This window comes from Tamandua tetradactyla, chromosome 13 (genome assembly GCF_023851605.1).
Source record: "Tamandua tetradactyla isolate mTamTet1 chromosome 13, mTamTet1.pri, whole genome shotgun sequence".
Classification (NCBI taxonomy): Eukaryota; Metazoa; Chordata; class Mammalia; order Pilosa; family Myrmecophagidae; genus Tamandua; species Tamandua tetradactyla.
Window position 1 is genome coordinate 22,699,294 of NC_135339.1, and position 20,841 is coordinate 22,720,134.

Consider the following 20,841-nt stretch of genomic DNA (forward strand, 5'->3'; position numbering starts at 1 on the left):
AAATACAGATTTCTTACTGCTGGAGGAAAAAGTCACAAATACAGAACCCGGGAAGTCTAGAATAAACCCTGTGTTGGATAGAAAACAGAAGTATTGGTATCATGGTCTTTAATAAGTGGTAGATATAAATAAGCTAGCTGGCTTGACAGATAGATAAAAAGACACTAATATAGTCGTGTGTGTGTGTGTGTGTGTGTGTGTGTGTGTGTGTGTGTGTTCTAACTCTGTCCACTGAGAGGCACATTTAGATCTTGGTTTCTAAATACTATTATTCAGTAAAAGGAGCCAGAACTTGTTGGAGAAATGGCTGACTCCAGATCTGCAGGAGGAAAAAATATGTGTTGACAAAATATTTTTTTCTTTCTATGCTATATGGCTGGGGTCACATTTCATTCTTTTTCCATGCGAGTGTCCCCTTATTGCAGCACCATTTGTTAATTTTTTTGTTTGGTTTTTCATTTGTTTGTTTGTTTGGGAAATGCATGGGCCAGGAATTGAACCCAGGTCTCCGCATGGCAGGTGAGAATTCTACCACTAAAGTACCCTTGCACCCCCCCACAACATTTTGTGATACCAAAAAGTAAAAGAAATGCTTGAAGAAGAATGGATAAGACCCAAGAACCAGCATAAACCACAAGCGTGGAACAACTTGAATATCAAAATAAATAATGAAAATAACAGGTGTGAGACTGGCAAAATAGGTATCCTGAATCCATAATGATGGCTCTATATATCTAATACATCTAGATGGAGTGATAGGATTAGAAAATCCCCATTTGGTAGCCATCAGAGCAATAATTTATTCTGATTAGTATCATGGTTTCAAAGTTTCTTTGCACACAACAATTGTTAATTACTTTACAATGGAGAACCTGGCAGAAGATATCTTGATTAAATGATAAAAGTTATCACTATTAATGAGACAAATTGACATCATGTGTCAGTTCATACGTACAGAGACTAACACAGTATCACTTCTGTGACATTTCTGCCAAAATGCATACATTATTAAAAAATATCAGACAAACCCAGATTGAGGGCTGTGCTGGTCTGAATCTGTGGTGGACCCCAGAAAAGCCATGCCCTTTGATCCTCATTCAATACTGCTGGGTGGGAACATTTTGATTGTTTCCATGAAGATGTGACCCACCCAATTGTGGGTGGTAACTTTTGATTAAATGATTTCCATGGAGGTGTATCTCCACCCACTGAAGGTGCAGTTGCTTGCTGGAATCCTTTAAAAGAGGAAACATTTTTGAGAGAGAGTCCCTTTTTGGTAGAGCCACGTGAAAACCAGTATACGCCACCATGTTTGCCATGTGCCCTTTCAGCTGAGAGAGAAGCCCTGACTGTGTCTGCCATGCGTCTTCTCAGCTGAGAGAGAAACCCTGAACTTCATCGGCCTTCTTGAACCAAGGTATCTTTCCCTGGATGGATGCCTTAGATTAGACATTTCTATAGACTTGCTTTAATTGGGACATTTTCTCGGCCTTAGAACTGTAAACTAGCAACTCATTAAATTCCCCCTTTTAAAAGCCATTCCATTTCTGGTATATTGCATTCTGGCAGCTAGCAAACTAGAACAAGGGTCATTCTACAAAGTAATTGGCCTCAAATCTTCAAAACTATTAACGCCGGGGAAGATAACCTTAAGGCTGAGAAACTGTCCTAGACTGAAGAAAACTAAAGAGATAAGACAACTAAATGCAACACATGATCCTAGATTGGGTCCTGGATTGGTAAACAGACAGTCAGTGGAGATGAATGGGTTCTGTGGATTAAATGGCTTCATTGGATCAATGTTAATTTCCTAATTTTGATGGGTATGCTGTATCCTTGCACTCAAGAAATACAAATTGAACCTGGTGGCTCAGTGGCAGAGTTCTCATCTGCCATGCTGGGGACCCAGGTTCCATTCCCGGTGCCTGCCTAGGCAAAAAAAAAAAACAAAAAATGCAATGGGGTATCATGTCTGCAACTTACTCTCAAATGACTCAGAAATAATAACAAGTAGAGGATCTAATTGGAGGGCATATAGAAGTTCTTTGTAACTGCTTAAATTATTTTCAAATAAAATTTTTGGGTTTTTTCTTAATTTTTAAATTATTTTCGAACAAAATTTTTTAAAAAGAAAAAACGCTGACAGTCAAAAAGTACTGACAAAGTCCCTGGAGGGATGGGAGAAAAATTATAAAACTATTAAACTTTACCACCAGGGAAACCCCAGATACTATGCCAAACATTAAGGACACCCAAATCAATAGGCCAAGCCCTTCATCTTGAGGCTTGCTCTTGTGAAGCGTATATATATTGCAGAAAAGCTTAGCCTACCTATACGCATGCCTAAGAGTTACCTCCAGAGGCCCTCTCTTGTTGCTCAGATGCGGCCTTTCTTTCCCTAAGCCCAACTGCATGGGACATGACATCTAGGAATAAAAGTCTCCCTGGCTGCGTGGGAGATGACTCCCAGGGATGAGCCTGGCCCTGGCACCATGGGATCAACAATGCCACCTGTTCTAATTTGCTAGCTGCCGAAACACAATATACCAGAAATGGAATGACTTTTAAAAGGGGAAATTTAATGAGTGGCTAGTTTACAGTTCCAAGGCTGAGAAAATGTTCCAATTAAAACAAGTCCATAGACATGTCCAATTTAAGGCATCCGGGGAAAGATACCTTGGTTGAAGAAGGCCAATGATGTTCAACGTTTCTTTCTCAGCTGGAAGGGCACAGGGTGAACATGGTGGCATCTGCTGGCTTTCACATGGCTCTACCAAAAAAAGGGCCTCTCTCCAAAATGTTACCTCTTCCAGCAAGCAACTCCACCTTCAGTGGGTGAAGACACACCTCCATGGCAATCATCTAATCAAAAATTACCACCCACAATTGGGTGGGTCACATCTTCATGGAAACAATCAAAATGTTCCCACCCAGCAATATTGAATGAGGATCAAAGGGCCTGGCTTTTCTGGGATCCACCACAGATTCAAACCAGCACACCACCCTAGCCGAAAGGGGGAAAAAAGTGTAACAAATAAGGTATCAGTAGCTGAGAAAGTTCAAATAGAGTTGAGAGGCTACTCTGGAGGTCACTCTTACACAAGCTTCAGTTAGACATTGCTACCAATTATAACTTGCCAAACCCCAACCAAAACCATTCCTGCCAATCCTAAAGAACACCTAGGGCATTATATAAGATTCTACAAAGGCTCCACACACTAGGGTAACTTTCCAAAACCTACAACCTTTAGATAGGTCCCTGGAACAGATAAGTCCTAAAATGCAAAGGGGCCAGCCTCTCCAGAACATCAACTAATTCCATCCCCCTAACCCATATTACTGACAGCCCCTTCCAACATGAAAAACTTAGAATGGGCATAGCCCAAATACCCCTAAAGAGTAGAAGAAAGACCAAAGGTGATGGTGGAGTTATAAAGAGAAGGTAGGGTTTAACAAATGAGTATGGGTGCTGAATCAATTTACTGATATTTCTTTTAGCCTGCAGTACCTTAAAAAGCAGCTAGAAATAAAAACCTACAACTGTGGAATTATAACCCATATCAAACTCTGAAATCTATTCTACAACAATTGTTGCAATGTACTTTGAAATGTATTGCTTTTACACATATATATATTATTTAAAGAGGAGTATAACAGAAAAGAAAGATTTAACAAATGAGTATAACTGCTGAATCATTATATTGATATTTCCAGTATTTGGAGGAGCTAGAAGAAAAAACAAAAAATCAAAAAAATTGTAACCCATGCGAAACTTTAAAATCTGTTCTATAATTACTTGATAGAATATACTTGGAAATTTATTGCTTTTTTGGATATATATTATATTTCACAATAAAAAATGTTAAAAAAAAAAAAAAGCTGCCAGTTTTTTGCCTAAAGAGCTCTAAAAACAACAAAGCCCACAAACACCTGTGGAATGAGGAGACTTAGAGGAAGCAAAACAAATAACTCATTTCAGTTATTTATTGCTGTACAATAAACTACCGCAAAATTCAGAAGCTCAGATCACTGTTGTATTACCTCTCTCGTGATTCTGCAGATTGTGGGGGCTCAGCTGAGCAGTACTGCTCCCTGAGATGTCAGATGGGGCTGCAGTCACGTGGGGGTTCAACAAGGATGGGATGCTCAAGACAGCTCACCTACAGGTGTGGGGTCTTGGCTGGGCTCAGCTGGGGTGCTGGGGTGGTTGAATCCCTTTTTCCATGGAGTCTCAGGACCTCTCCCTTTCTACATGGCCTTTCCAAGTCACTTTTCCATGTGATCTCTCCAGCAGGGTAGCTAGATGTCGCAGTTCAGGACTCTCAAAAGTGCAAACGTGGAAATTGCTCAAGGCTTACTCCTAGAACCAGTACAGTATCACTTTGCTGTGTTCGTTTGGTTAAAATGAGGTCAGTCAAGTTTCTGTCTGGGAGGGAATTATACAAAAGCATGAATAACAGGAGATTTATCAGGGGCTTTTTGGAGAGTAGCTACCACACCATCACAGCTAATTTGCTTGTCTCCTTGCCAGAAATGTTATATTTAAAATTATGTAAAATGATTAGTCTTTAAAAAATCAAATATGGGCAATTCCACTTTTAGATATATATACCCAAAGAAAGTGAAAACAGTGACGCAAACAGATTCTTTTACACCAATGTTCATAAAAGCATTATTCACAATAGCCAAATGGTGGAAACAACCAAGAATCCATCAACAAATTAATGGATAAACAAAATGTGGTACATACATGCAATGCAGTATTATAAGATTATAAGAAAGGATGATGTTACGAAATGTGCTGCAACATGACAGAACCTTGAAAACCTTACGCCCAGTGAAATAAGCAAGGTGCATAAGGACAGATATATTATGATATCACTTATTAGCGATGACTAGAAATGGCAAATTTGCAGAGATAAAAAGCAGACTAGAGGATACCAGAGGACGGGGGAGAGGGAAGGGGGAGTATTTGTTTTATCTCTTAATTTTAAAAAAATTACTAAAACAAAATAAATGGATGCTTTTTCTTTTTTTCAGTGGCATGCTATAGATTCTTGCATAAGTTATCTCTCCTTCCCTCTATCTGGCTAGTGTGTAATTTTGTGGTTAATTCTTGCGGCTTGTTAAAAATTTGCTTTCTGAAAAAAAAGTTGACTGTGATGACAAAAAAATATTTATGCCTCCTAGCCTTCTATATTCTGGAGCAGCTAGAAGGAGAAATCTGAGAGGATCGTATAGTAGCCCATAACAAACTCTGGGATCTGTCCTGTAACTACTTGTTGAGGAGTCCTTAGGGAAATATTGCTTTTTTCTTTCTTTGCTTTGTATGTATGTTATATCATATAATTAAAAAGTTAAAAAAAATTTGCTTTCTCACTTCATCATAACCTTGTCATATTTGCACAGCAAGCTCATCACTCAAGGACTGATTCAAATGGATTTTAATCATAATATTCTTTCATCATAATGAATTGAAATTTTTTTCTTTTTCTTTTTCTTTTATTTATTTATTTTATTTTTTAAATACCAAAAAACACGTAACAAACACAAACATTCTTATTTTGGTCATTCCATTCTACATATATAATCAGTAATTCACAGTATCATCACACAGTTGCATATTCATCATCATGATCATTTCTTGAAACATTTGCATCTATTCAGAAAAAGAAATAAAATTATATATACCATATCCCTTACCCCACCCTTTCATTGATCACTAGCATTTCAAACTAAATTTATTTTAACATTTGTTCCCCCTATTATTTATTTTTATTCCATATGTTCTACTCGTCTGTTGACAAGGTAGATAAACGGAGCATCAGATACAAGGTTTTCACAATCACAGTCACATTGTGAAAGCTATATCATTATACATTCATCTTCAAGAAACATGGCTACTGGAACAGCTCTACATTTTCAGGCAGTTCCCTACAGCCTCTCCATTACATCTTGGATAACAAGGTGATATCTACTTAATGCGTAAGAATAACCTCCAGGATAAGCTGAATTGAAATTTTAACAGTTTTATTGAAATGTTATTTATGTTCCATAACATTCACGCATTTCAAGTGTAGCATTCAACAGTTTTTATGTCTATGGAGTTGTGTACCCATTGCCATGATCAATTTTAAATAATTTCATCACCTCAAAAAAGAAACTGCTACCAATGAGCAGTTACTCCCCATTCCACCCCACCGCCACTACCCCCAGCCTAGGCAACCACTAATCTACTTTCTGTCTCTATATACTCATCTACTGCAGACAATTCATATAAATGGAATCGCACAATATGTGGTCTTTTGGCTTCTTTCACTCAGCATAATGTTTTCAAGTCTCATCCATTTGTAGCATGGAGCAGTACTTCATTTTTTTTTTATTGCCAAATAATACTTCATTGTGTGGATATACCACATTTTGTTCATTGATTGCTAGTTGATGGATATTTGGGTTGTTTCCATTTTGGGGCCAGTATGAATAATGCTGCTATAAGCATTCGTGTACAAGTTTTTGTGTGGACATAAGTTTTCATGTCATTTGGGTAGATCCCTGGGTCCATGAATTGGTATTCTTATGAGAAAGTCCATTTTTTTCCTAGTTATTAAACTTCATCTTTCTGATATATAATGAACTGTTAATGATGGTTAATTTGGGAAGGGGGGTTAGAAAAGAAGTTGATAAAAGCCTTTACTTCATAGTGTAAAGAAATTCAAGAACTTAGGTAGCTGAAGTGTAACTGCACCTAAAGGGTTTAAGATTCTGATTCCACTTTTAAAATGTCTACATTTAAAATTCCACGTAAAAGCTGTAGAATTACTTAACTTCTACATGTTACTTAACCTCTCTGAGCTTCATTTTCCTTTATCTGTAAAATGGAAGGAAATACAATAACTATCTCATAAGGAACATTGTGAGTGTCAGGCATATTGTAAATGCTCATTAATTGTTAGTGTCTATCATTAATTTATATATTGCTGCATTTTTACATTTCTGTAATGAACATGCATAGCTTTTACAATTTAAAAAATGAGTTTAAAATGCATAAAGTCAACCTTAATTTTCTGTGTTTCCTAATTTAAATGCATTCTTACATTATCAAATCATGCTTTAAGCTGGAAAATAGCAATTTGATCCTTCTTCCTCCGTGTCTGTCTTTTAGATTAATTGAGGAAATGGAGGCTGCTGACTTAAGATCTGGATTGTTCTTTCTTTATTTATTTATTTCCATTTTACAAGTCAGGAGGGAGAATTTCCTGGGCAAAACAATTCATGAAATAGTGGTGTAATTTTTACCAAAATTGATCCTAAAATAAATATTAACAATATTAAATTTTTTAGTCTATAAAAAAACTACCTCTATTATTCCATTGATCATCTGGTTCTTTGAAACAAAGCAATTCTAATTAAATTTCTTTTTGACCTTAAGGCCTTTTGTTTCAGCGCAAAAGGAATCTACTAATAATTGAACATCTTGCGAACAACCCTGTCTCATCTTCATATAATGATTTGTGCATTCCATTTTAATTCATAGACTGTGAAATTACTAAATATAAGATTTTTGTAGTGATTCCAATCTTAAATAATGATTCCTCTTTAATAAGGCTTGTTCTTTTTCTAGAACTTAGAGAGGAATTAGATTTTAAGGGGAAACAGCTGAATATTACAAATAACTATTAAAATGTACCCCAGTTCCATGCGGGAGACCTGAGTTTGATTCCCGGATCACACATCCCGCCCCCCAAAAAAAATGGACTCTAGAAGCCATTTTTGTGTCCAGTTTTCTATTGTTTATTCATGTTTCTGGTCAGGAGAACAAGAATACAGAGGGGTGTAAGTGTGAGCCCTCATTGTCCTTCATGCTTGGACTCAACCAGCAGCCACTGTCTGGGAAGTCCTGACAGAATACCAGGGCCACTTTTCAGACCTCAGAAGACCTGTAGCCTTTTAACCAATCGACTTGTAAGAACCTAGAAGGGAACAAGTACTGTGCTCAAGGCTCACCCCAAACACAAACTCCATACCTATCAGCCATCACTTTTCTTTCCTCTGCAAGCCCCACCACCCCCGCCAAGCCTAGTCAAGCAATAATCTGATTTTCTGTCTCTATAGATTTGCCTATTCTGGACATTTCACATAACTGAAATCAAACAATATGTGGTCTTTTGCATCTAGCATCTTTCACCATGTTTTTGTTTTGTTTTGTTTTTTTAATTTATTTATTAATTTTAAAAATTAAGAACAAACAAAAACATTAACATATCATTCCATTCTACATATATAATCAGTAATTCTCAATATCATCACATAGTTGCATATTCATCATTTCTTGGAACATTTGCATCAATTCAGAAAAAGAAATAAAAAGACAACAGAAAAAAAAATAAAACAATAACAGAGAATAAAAAGATAATACATACCATATCCCTTACCCCTCGCTTTCATTTATCACTAGCATTTCAAACTAAATTTATTTTAACATTTGTTCCCCCTATTATTTATTTTTATTCCACATGTTCTACTTTTCTGTTGACATGGTAGATAAAAGGAGCATCAGACACAGGTTTTCACAATCACACAGTCACATTGTGAAAGCTATATCATTATACAATCATCATCAAGAAACATGGCTACTGGAACATAGCTCTACATTTTCAGGCAGTTCCCTCCAGCCTCTCCATTACATCTTGAACAACAAGGTGATATCTACTTAATGCATAAGAACAACCTCCAGGATAACCTCTCCACTCTGTTGGAATCTCTCAGCCATTGACACTTAGTCTCATTTCACTCTTCCCCCTTTGGTCAAAAAGGTTCTCTCAATCCCTTGATGTTAATTCTCAGCTCATTCTAGGGTTTTTCTCAGTCCCTTGATGCTGAGTCTTAGCTCATTCTAGGATTTCTGTCCCACGTTGCCAGAAAGGTCTACACCCCTGGGAGTCATGCCCCACACAGAGAGGGGGAGGGTGGTGAGACTACTCGTCATGTTGGCTGGAGAGAGGGGCCACATCTGAGCAACAAAAGAGGCTCTCTTGGGGGTGACTCTTAGGCCTAAATTTTAAGTAGACTTGACCTATCCTTTGTGGGGTTAAGTTTCATCTGAACAAACCCCAAGACTGGGGGCTCAACCTATAGCTTTGGTTGTCCACAAGGCTTGTGAGAATATCAAGAATTCAACTTGGGGAAGTTGAATTTCTCCCCGTTCTCACCATTCCCCGAAGGGGACTTTGCAAATACTTTTCCAGTCACTGATCAAATCACTCTGGGATTCATCGGGGCATCACCCTGAACAAACCAACAAAATCTCATGTCCTACCCAAGATTCCAAGTACTTATGGTGTTCAATCAAGCTATCTACATAAGTTATATTAGGAAATGCACTAGTCAAAATATAAATTTCGTACCAAATAAACATTTTTTGCTTTAGTCTCACACATAAGGTCTTTTACCATGTTTTTAAGGTTCACCCATTTTGTAGCAAGTATCAGAATTTCATTCTTCTTTATGGCTGGATAATATTCCATTTGTTTAGATGGAATATTATTCAGATTATTCAAGTACAATATTGTACTTGTTTAGATGCTCTACATTTTATTTATCAATCACCAGTTGATGGATGTTTGGGTTGTTTCCACCTTTTGGCTATTGTGAATGGCACTGTATGAACATTTGTATATAAGTTGTTGTGTGGACATATGTTTTCATTTCTCTTGAGTATATACCTGGGAGTGGAATTGATGAGTCATCTGGTAATCGGAAGTGGAATTGATGAGTCATCTTTAACCTTTTGAGGAACTTTATTGTTACCCAAAGTGACTGTACCATTTAACATCAAGGCTATCTTACAATCTACTTGGTCTGGGGTTAATTACTGCTCCTTTTGATTATGGCTTTCATACTCAAGACCTTTGCCCTTCAGGTAAGAAACTTTTGTCAAATACTCAATGTTATGATCTGATTTAGCAATATCAAAGGGCAGGTGTTTTTCTAGTTTCTAAAATAAGATGATTATTTGGTCTAGAACCTAGATTTTCTGTAGCACATACTCTAACTCAGCCTATCTGTATAGCTCATTTGAACCATTGAAACACAAGGAGCCCAGAATAAAAAAGAGGTCCTTTAATCCTGTATAGTTTAATGTAATGCTTGGAGTATATTAAACAGATAATCAAAAAGTATTGGCAAAGTCCCTTAAGGGATGGGAGGAAAAAAAGGAACTATTAAACCTTACTATCAGGGAATCCCCTAATACTGTGTCAAATTTTAGGAACACCCAAATCAATAGACAAAGCTTTAGTTAGACCTTGCTACCTATCATAACCTGCCAACCCCCAATCAGGACCATTCCAGCCAATCCCAAAGAACACCTAGGGCAATATATAAGATTCCACAAGGGTTCCATGCACAGAGTAATTTTCCAGAAACTTACAGTCTCCCGATGAATCCCTGGACCAGATTAGTCCTGAAACCTAGAGAGCCCAGCCTTTTCAGACATCTGCTAGTTCTAAGTCCCTACCCCAATTTTTTGACAGACCCTTCCAATATGAAAAAGTCAGAATGGCCATAGCCCAAATACTACTAAAGAGAGTGAAAGAAAGATCAAAAGTGATGATGGAGCTATACAGAGAAGATAGGATTTAACAAATGAATATGAATGCTGAATCATTATACTGATATCTTTTAGTCTCCACTATCTTAGAGCAGCTAGAAATAAAAACCTAAAATAGTGGAATTGTAACCCATGCCAAGCTCTGAAATATGTTCTACCACTAATTGTGGTGCTGTGCTTTAAAATTTAATGCTTTTTTGTATATATGTTATTTTTCACACAAAAAAAAAAAGAAAAAAAAAGTCGATTGTGATGGTAAAAAGAATATTTATTCCTTCTAGCCTCCTATATTATGGAGCATCCAAAAGGAAAAATCTGAGAGGATTATATGGTAGCCCAGGACAAACCCTGGCATCTGTCCTATAACTACTTGTTGAAGAGTGCTCTGAGAACTATTGCTTTTTTCTTTCTTTTCTTTGTATATGTTATGCTATGCAATAAAAAGTTTTTCAAGAATAAGGTGATTAGCATACTGCTGTCTAGAAAGGAAAAAGAATGATCCTGTTTTTCAAGTTTCCAGGATTCTATAGACTTTTATGGAGGATCTGTCTTCCCTTAACCTGAGACACTGAGGAGGCCTTAGCTGTAGGTGGAACAGGACCTACTGGCATAAATTAAAGGACATTGCAAATATGTTTCCACGCCACAGGGAAATTCCTCAATTCATTTACAACATCTCTGGTCCCCACAGATAGAAGTTTATTAAGGTCACTCATACCTTAGCACAAATTACTCTAATAATCGTGCTTTTCCCCTAACCCTTGATTTAAGTACAGTTGGTCCAAACTACGATTTTCTGATAGTTAAAGTGGTAACTAAAAACGTACAGAGGGTGGGCAATGGTGGCTCAGTGGCAGAGTTCTCACCTGCCATGCCGGAGACCCGGGTTCGATTCCGGATACCTGACCATGCAAAAAAAGAAAAAAAAAAAAAAAGGTACAGAAAAAGAGTAACTTTAGAGAGTAAGAAATGGTAATTTAGAGCATACTAATACACATTACATTTATTAAATCATTTACTCCTTAGTATAACTCGATGAAATGAGTACTATCACTTTTACTTTCAAAGAAGAAATAGGCTCAAAAACTTCGGTAACTTATGGAAGATGACATTGAGTGTCTGTGAAGAGCTGAGCTTTTTAACCCAAATCTGTCTGATCACAAAGAATCAGAGCATCTTCTTTCCATTCTAGATAGAGAGCAAACACTGTTGGAACTCTCAGGGTGAGAAAAAGAGAACGTAGAGGAGGAGTGTGCCAAAGTCAAATTTTGCCTTGTCTGCAAATTTGTAAATTTGTTAAGTGCCCCTGATTCCCACAGCCATTTGCTGGCACCACCCCCTCCCCCCACCCCCACCCCTATCCCCAGCCCCCTCAATGGTTCAGCTGTGCAGAAGTGCTAATAAGTCCCTAAATGTTTCCGGGCTTAGTGGCGCTACTGTACTAAGTCAGAGCTCCGGCAAGAGCAGGCGGCTGGCTGCCGGGGCCAGACACCACACACACTCCAGCAAAACTTCCTTATTTGGAAAAGTCATTTCCACCCAATTCCAGCAGAAAGAATACAGTCTCACATTGAAGCAAAACAAAACTCCTTGACCTACCTCAGAAAGGGCACCTGAAAACACTGAAACAGACCAAAAAAGATCAATTATATTTCTAACTACTTCGCTTCAAGGGGAAGGTAGCTGAACTGGAAGGAGGAATGCTTCATCCGAGAATTAAAAGAAAAGCCAAATTCCGTTTTTTCTTTATCCCCAGAAGCTGTCCTAGTTAGCAATAAGTTTTGAACCTCAGTTGTTTGAAGTGCATCACATGTTAAAACTGAAATTAAGAAAACACATATTTTGAAACTGTTTATGCTACAAAAGCTGGGAAGGACTGAGTGGAGGAAGAATATGCTTTCTCAGGTATGGTTCGGCATTGCTTCTAGAACCCTGGGCATGTTTTGAAACATTATGTTTGAAAAGGTGGGGCAAAGTAGATGTTTGTGGGGTGGGCCACTGGGGTCAGCCTGAGTCAGACAGGAGTTGGCTGGTGTCATTCCCAGAAACGGTGCCGGAGAGCAGCTTAGAGGAAAGCTGAAAAGAGAAGAGCTCGATCCAATCTCAACTCGACCACTAACTTGCTGGGTGAACTTGAACTTGGACAAATTACTTAACCTCTCTGGGCCTCCCTTTGTGCTTCCCTGAAAAGGAGTTGTACTCAATGACTTCCAAGGGCCTTTCCAGAATTAACATTCTATTTTATGGTAACATGACTGTGGAAAGGGCTTCCCTAGGCAAAAGTGTGAAATAGAAACCATGGGTCTCCAGTGCTTGCTGGGCCCACCTCACCTCCCCATTTCCTAACTTCCTTCTGGAGCCCTTTACCCCCTTAGCCCCTCTGGAGCACTGTTGCTTCCTGAAGCAACTTCCTAAAGGTCTCCTTTGGGGTACAAAGTCTGATATCCTCCCCACTGCTTATCAAATCTTGTCTGTCCTATCTTGCATTCCCCCACCCTGCTCTCGATCACCGGGTACTGGGTGTTGGTGGATTTAATCAGGTAAAATATTTGTTAACATATGACGCCCCTCACAAAAATACCTTAAAGGTAATTCAAATGCATATGCTCCCTCAAGGTACCTAATATCTGCATTATTCACTTATTTGGAAGGAGAGTATTAATTGAGGGGTCCTCCTGTGCCCCTGAAAGTGCTTTACAGTTGAGTTCCCTTCTCTGATCTGGGAGACTTGGGGAAATTGTGTTATCTCGGAAGGAATATCGTGAACTCAAGATGCAGATTTTGTTTTCCTCTGCATTAATCTGCAGCTAATGCCAGTGAACATTATCCTTGTTTAATTACATTCACTACCCAACTGACACAACTTCCCCTGGGAAGCAGCTTATCCGACTCTGACTCATGCTTTTACAGCATGTTGGATTTGAGGAAATGGATAATATATGCCCCGCTGGCTTTGGAATTTTAAACAGAAACCCACATGCCTCTGAGTCTCCGGTTTACTCCCAAATATGGGAGAATGTGTGGCCTGGCTGCGGCTGCAGGAGGCATGCTCAGTGTGACCAAAAGCAAAGCCCCTGGCGTAGCTTGGAAGGCCAGAGCCAGCCTCCAGCTGCAGAAAAAGGAGCAATCACAGGACAGGGGAAAGAGGCCCCTGCCCCTGAGGACTGGGTCTCCTTTCTAGAATTACCTTGATGATGTCATTGCAGTGGAAGTCTTATTGGAAATAAAATGCATTTCCAGCATCCCGGACTAAAAAGGAGCTGTCCTCAAGGGGCCAACCACTTAGGAGCATTTAGCACAGCACTCGCCAGCAGGGCATGTCATGGCAGCAGAAGAAAAGATGGGAGCCTTGAAAAAGAAAAGAAAGGAGCCTCGAGCTGAGCTGTCAGGTCACTTGGACCCAGACAATGTCCATGAGGCCTCCAGTGGCCAAGACACCCTAGGAATCTCTAAGAAACAGACCTGTCCCCAGGGCAGAGCTAATTGGGGCAGTTGCTCTTGGGTTTGAGCTCAGAGTGGAGGGGGCGGTGTCCCAGAGCAGAAAGAGATGGTTCCTCAGTTAGATGGCCCCCTCCCTCCTTCTGCCTACACCCCCTAAATCTCCACATGCCCTCTTGCGAACCCCCTACCCTTCAGAGCTGTCCTTGCTCTTTTCCTTCCTCCCTCCCTCCCTCCCTCCCTTCTCTTATTGTTTTTACAAAAATATGTGCTCATTATAGAAAAATCAAACAATGCAGAGATGTAACAATTACAGCCCCACTTTCGGAGTGTTTCTTTGCATTTCAGATACTTCTAAAGCACTCGATGTGCACTGTTTCTCTCAAACTTCATAGTATACCACTGAAGTAGGTATGTTATTATCCCATTTATAAGTGAGAAAATTAAAGTTCGTATAGAGGAAGTGACTTGCCCAGAGCCACAGGGCTAGATATGGCAAAACTGAGATTTGAGCCCAAGTGGGTTGCTCTCCAAAGACTGGGTGCTGAAGTGTTACGGATGCTGCCTTAAAAAGGATAAAGAAGAGAGAACTATCAATCCCCATCTACCACTCAGAAATAACTAGTGCTATTATCATTCCAGACTTCTCCTTATGCACACGTACTTGACAGTTTTTTAATCTTATTTCAGTAGAAGAAAATGCTCAGATTGGTTGGACTTCTAGGGAGAGGGGGAATTAGTTACCCAATGTAATTTTCCTAGATTTCTTTTCCGCTTTAAAAACTCAAGGCTTTGGCTGAATCCTTAGCCCCCTGCTGGTCTCTGAGAGGCTTGGGTATTTTGCTTGGTGTGTCATGCCAAGCGCCCAGAAGGAATAAAATAACTTCTTTCCGGTGGTATTGTCAGGGACAGGTTCTTCTGGGGTTCTTAGTCTCCACCTCAGAGTAAATATTTGAGCTCTGGGTTCCTTCCCCTCTCCACAGGATGATGATGATGGTACTGGAGCCACATAAAGAAACAACTGACCCCAGAGAGCCTAGAAAGTGCAAGCCTGTCATCCTCCCAGGAGCAAATTGACCTCCCCAAATTGATATTACTACCTGTGACCCCCATTTAAAGCCCTTGCTGAATGCATAAGCCTGGTCTTTCTCACGGCTAGGAGGGGGAGGAAGAGGAGGAGGGAAGCTTTGGAGGCAGAGATGGTCACAGGTGAGATTTATGTGTGCATTGCGGGAGTGGGACCCAGAATGACTGGCACTTCTAGAATTCACAGGTGTCCCTGACACCTAGCCCGGCCTGGCTTCAGGCACTGGAGAGTCACCCTCAGCCAGCAAAGGGACTCATTTCAGGTGCAGTGACATTTCCTGCTTGATCATGAGACCTCAGCTAAGAGAGCAGAGCAAGTGCTTGTCACATCAACCCAGGCCATGACAGAAGCTAATCAGGGACCAGGCAATCTGTCTTTCCTTCTTACCTCCCACTAACCAGCACCTCCCCTGCCACACACACACACACACACACACACACACACACACACACACTTTCTCTCTCTGTCTTTCAAAAAAATTTAAAAAAAAGGACTATCGATCCAGCTTAAATATTCTCTCTCCTTATTGTTATGTCTATATATTCCTCAGGGTTTTTCCCAAGCAATGTAATACACATTACTGCATTTGATCTCCGCAACTTGTGATATGAGTAGTATTATTAATTCCCTAAACCAAGGATTAGTACTTTTTTATTCTGCTTTTTGGTAACTTTTTGTGGAAGTATAATGTATTTTCATAAAAGTACACAAATCATAAATATACAGCTCTAAAAATGTTCAAAAGGCAAACATACCCCATGTAAACCACATCACCAGCACCCCAAGAGCCTCCTCCTGGCCCCTGCCAGTCCTTCCTCTCCCAAGAGTGACCCCTCCTCAAAGATGAACAGAAGGATTAATTTTGCTTACTTTTGAACTTGGTATAAATGGAATCATAAGTGAGCACTCTTTTGTTTCTGGCTTTTTCCACTTAATACTCTGTTTGTGATACTCACCCCTATTGTTGTGCATATGTATATATTTTTCCATTGCTGTATAGTACTCCACTGTGTGAATTTACCATGAATTTATCCTATTAGTTCTATTGTTGGTGAATCTTTTTTGTTTTTTAACACAATTTTATTGCGATATATTCACATATCATATAATCCACTCAAAGTAAACAATCAATGGTTCACAGTATTGTCATATAGTTATGCACTCATCACCACAATAAATATTTGACCATTTTCATTATTCCAAAAAAAAGTTTCAGAATAAAAATGGAAAAGAAAAAGAAAACCTAAAACATCCCATGTCTCTTATGCCCATCTATTATTTCTTTATTTTTGTCCTTATTTTTTTACTCATCTGTCCATACACTGGATAAAGGGAGTGTCAGTCACAAGGTTTTCACAATCACACAGTCACACCTTAAAAGCTTTATACTTATTCACTTATCTTCAATCATCAAGGCTACTAAAATACAGTTCAACCGTTTCAGGTATTTCCTTCTAGCTATTCTATTCTGGTTCTAGCTCTCACAAATAATGTTGCTATGAACATTCTTATACATATCTTTTGGTGAACATATGCATTTCTAGAAATGCAATTGCTTGTCATAGATTATGCATATTAGTAGATATTGCAAAAACAGTTTTCCAAAGTAGTTGTAGCATCTTGTACACCTCCCAGCAATACATGACAGTTGTATTTGCTCCATTTCCTCACCAATTAGTGTTATTTGTCTTTTTCACCATTCTGACGGATGTGGAAGGATATCCTATTGTGCTTTGAATTTGCCTTTTCCTGATGATTAATGAATTGAATACCTTTTCCTATATTTTGCAGCCATTTGGAGCATATTCTAGAGGCTTTTAAAGTTTGGTGGTTGTTGCTCAAGATGTAGTGGAGAGGCTGGAGGGAACTGCCTGAAAATGTAGAGCTGTGTTCCAGTAGCCATGCTTCTTGAAGATGATTGAACAATGATACAGCTTTCACAATGTGACTCTGTGAATGTGAAAACCTTGTATCTGATGCTCCTTTTAGCTACCGTATCAACAAAAGAGTAGAACATATGGAATAAAAATAAATAATAGGGGGAACAAACGTTAAAATAAATTTAGTTTGAAATGCTAGTGGTAAATGAAAGCAAGGGGTAAGGGGTATGGTATGTATAACTTTTTTTCTCTATTATCGTTTTATTTCTTTTTCTGTTTTTTTTATTTCTTTTTCTAAATCGATGCAAATGTTCTAAGAAATGATGAATATGCAACTATGTGATGATATTAAGAATTACTGATTATATATGTAGAATGGAATGATATCTTATTGTTTTGTTTGTTGTTAATTTCTTTTTAATTAATAATAAAAATATATTCTGAATTGCTGAGTGTATGTGTTGGGAATGTTTGTGTTTCTTGTAATTTTTTTAATTAATAAAAAATTAAAAATAAAAATAAAAAATAATAAAAAAGTTTGGTGGGTTTTTTCCAGGTTATCAAAGTTATATATGCTAGTTGAAGAAGGTTTGGCAAATATAGAAGGCACTGTGGTGGCTTTGCATTGTGCCGACTCACATAGCTAAACGGGAACTAGGTTTTTCAGAGTTCCTTTTCCTGACTAGGTGCTGGGCTAGGGTTGGCCACCAGAAAATTTACACAAGATCTGCAAGGCAGATGCCAGGTTTATGCTGAGAAGGTCTGTGTAGGGTGAGACGCTTTGCAACGTTCACGCAATGTCTCAGGTGTGCTGGCTCACCTTGGTAAGGGGCACTTCTCACCACAGCTGCTTCAGCTCCCACCAGACCCGTCCTTCAGCTGTTCTAACTGCTGGGACGGGTGTGTGTTTAGCAACATGACAAAGGACCTGGTTCCTCCCACGTGCCACCCACATCATTGATTGCTTCGGAGACAGGGAGAGCCCGTTGCAAGCTCCAATTCAGCCTTGTAGTGCCACCTTGCTCTTCTGGGTTCTGGCTTGTCCTTTATCTCCCACACTTCATGTCTGTCTTTCCTTCCCGACTGCCCGCTCACGTGACGTCACACCCAGCTCCGGAAAAGGAGCTCTAAAAAACCTAGTTCCAGTTTAGCTATGTGAGTTGGCAAAATTCAAAGCCACCACAGTGCCTTTTATATTTGCCAAACCTTCTTCAATTAGCATGCATTACTTTGATAACCTGGAAAAAACCCACCAAACTTTAAAAGCCACACTACCTGGCCAGCTCCCATAAATGCATCAAATCCCTAAAATAAACCTTGTATACTACATCATTCCTCGTAGTTTTGCTTCTCTGATGAAATCCAGACTGATAGAGGCATCCAGAAAACCAAGTCCACCTGTAATCCCACACTCAGAGGGGACCACGACAAACAGCTCTGAGGGTATTCTTCCTGCCAAGGGTATTTTAATTGGAGAGAATGAGCCCCATAGAGGTCAAGAGACACGAGGTACTAGCCAGTGGTGGAGCCAAGCTGGTTTCACCCCTGCTAGTCTGGTGGTACTTTCATGGGGCCTCAGAAGCCCCAGGGGGCCCTGTACCCCTCTAGCCTTCCTGGAGGGCGTCTTGCTGTGAAAGCATCTTTGGACACTGCTTTCCTGGTCTTTACACCTGCGTTTACAGCTTCCCCATTTTCATTCTTGCCAAATTGCAGGAGTTCCACCTTCCTGTCCTCTTCAGAAAATGGTATTTTAAACTCAAGTCAAGCTGTCACCTGTATCCGGGGAACCCACCTGAGAAGTAACAGCTACCGGAGGGTCCAAGAGAGCCCGGAAGGCTGAGGCCCTGCCCAGGATAGCTGCCCAGATGTCAATGAGAGATTTAGCCCTTCGGTTTAAGCATTACTTCCACTAGATTCCTTAAAATGTAAGTAGTCCTGGCGCCGGCACCTGCGGGCGGCGAGGCAGGCTTGGTGCTGCTGGCCGTGCAGCACCCGGTGCTCCGGGAGGACCAAGAGAGCATCAGCCCCGAGAGCCTGGTGCCTTTGCAGCAGCCACGGACGCGGGCGGCGCTGGTGGTGGCGCAGGCGGGCACCCTGCGAGGCTCAGCTCCCCAGCAGAGGCCCAAGACACAGCGGGTTGCACCTCTTAAGGAACTTCCTGTAAATGATGAGCATGTCCCTGCTCCTCCCTGGAAAGCAAACACTAAGCAGCCTGCATTCTCTGTTCATGTGCACCAAGCAGAAGAAGAGACTCAAAAGAGGCCAGCAGAATCTAAACAGACAGAATGTGAAGATGTCCTGGCTTTTCATTCAGCTGTTACTTTACCTGGACCAAGAAAACCACTGGCACCCCTTGATTATCCAATGAATGGTAGTTTTGAGTCACCACATACTATGGACATGTCAATTGTATTAGAAGATGAAAAACCAGTGAGCGTTAATGAAGTGCCAGACTACCACGAGGACCGTCCCACGTATCTTAGGGAAATGGAGGTTAAATGGAAGCCTAAAGTGGGTTACATGAAAAAACAGCCAGATATCGCCAGCAGCACGCGGGCTACCCTCGCTGACTGGTTGGTTGAAGTACGAGAAGACGTAGGAATTCTAAACTACAGAATGAGAACTTGCACTTGGCTGTGAACTCCACGGATAGGTTCCTTTCATCGATGTCTGTGTCGAGGGGAAAACTTCAGCTCGTGGGCACTGCTGCTATGCCATTAGCGTCGAAGTTTGAAGAAATAGATGCCCTGGAAGTAGCAGTTTGTGTACATTACAGACGGCACCTATACTAAGAAACGAGTCCTGAGAACGGAGCACCTAGCTCTGAAAGTTCTTGCTTTTGACTCCACAGCACCAACAGTGAATCAGTTTCTTACCCACTATCTTCTGCACCCTCAGCCCGCAAACTGCAAAGTTGAAAGTTTAGCGATGTTTTGGGGAGAGTTGAGTTTGATAACTGCTGACCCGTATCTTAAGTATTTGCCACCAGTTATTGCGGGAGCAGCCTTTCGTACAGCACTCTACACAGTTACCGGGCAAAGCTGGCCTGAGTCATTAGTACAAAAGACTGGATATACCCTAAAAAGCCTTAAACCTCGTCTCATGGACCTTCACCAGACCTACCACAGAGCACCACAGCACGCACAGCAGTCAATAAGAGAAAAGTATAAACATTCCCCAAGTATCATGGTGTTTCTCTCCTCAATCCACCGGAGTCCCTAAATATGTAACAGTGAAGAAACTGCCTGTTTTCTAAGATGTAAATCATTCAAAGTCTATGTTGTACAGTTTTTATCTTAGGTTTTCATTTTACAATAATTTCTGAATACAGAAGCTATGGTCAATTACAAATTATGATGTCTATTACTTTTTAAATGGCTTTTAATTTGTATATCTTTTGTACATGTAACTATCTTAGATATTTGGCTAATTTTAAGTGGTTTTGTTAAGCAAAGTATTAATAGTGCCAGCTGTCATGATAATAAGAATTAATAAATTGATTTGGAAAACCGTAAAAAAAAAAAAAAAAAAGTAAGTCCTCCTGAGAGAGGCAACACATGAAATCCTTAATTCTTCACGGTGAACGATCCCCCAGACACAGTGATAAGAGATGAGGTATCATAAGAGCTTTAGTGGAGAACAGACTGGGGAAGGGATGGAGGGACCGGAGAATCCAAAGACTTTGCCTCTTTCACAATCTGGCTGTGAGCCTCCCAAGCCCTCAGTGTTCTTTAACAAGAGTAACGGGGGCTTGTCTGCTCATAGGTGAGACCTGAGCCTGGTCTCCACTCTCTCCCTGAAGAGCGGACTCACTAGGAGGACAGATT

The 20,841-nt window shown here is 40.0% G+C and overlaps 1 pseudogene; it reads left to right on the forward strand.

Annotated features, from left to right (window-relative positions):
- LOC143653342 (cyclin-A2 pseudogene) overlaps positions 1-20,244 on the forward strand; it is a 42,951-nt pseudogene extending 22,707 nt beyond the window's left edge.
- The last annotated feature ends 597 nt before the right edge of the window (positions 20,245-20,841 follow it).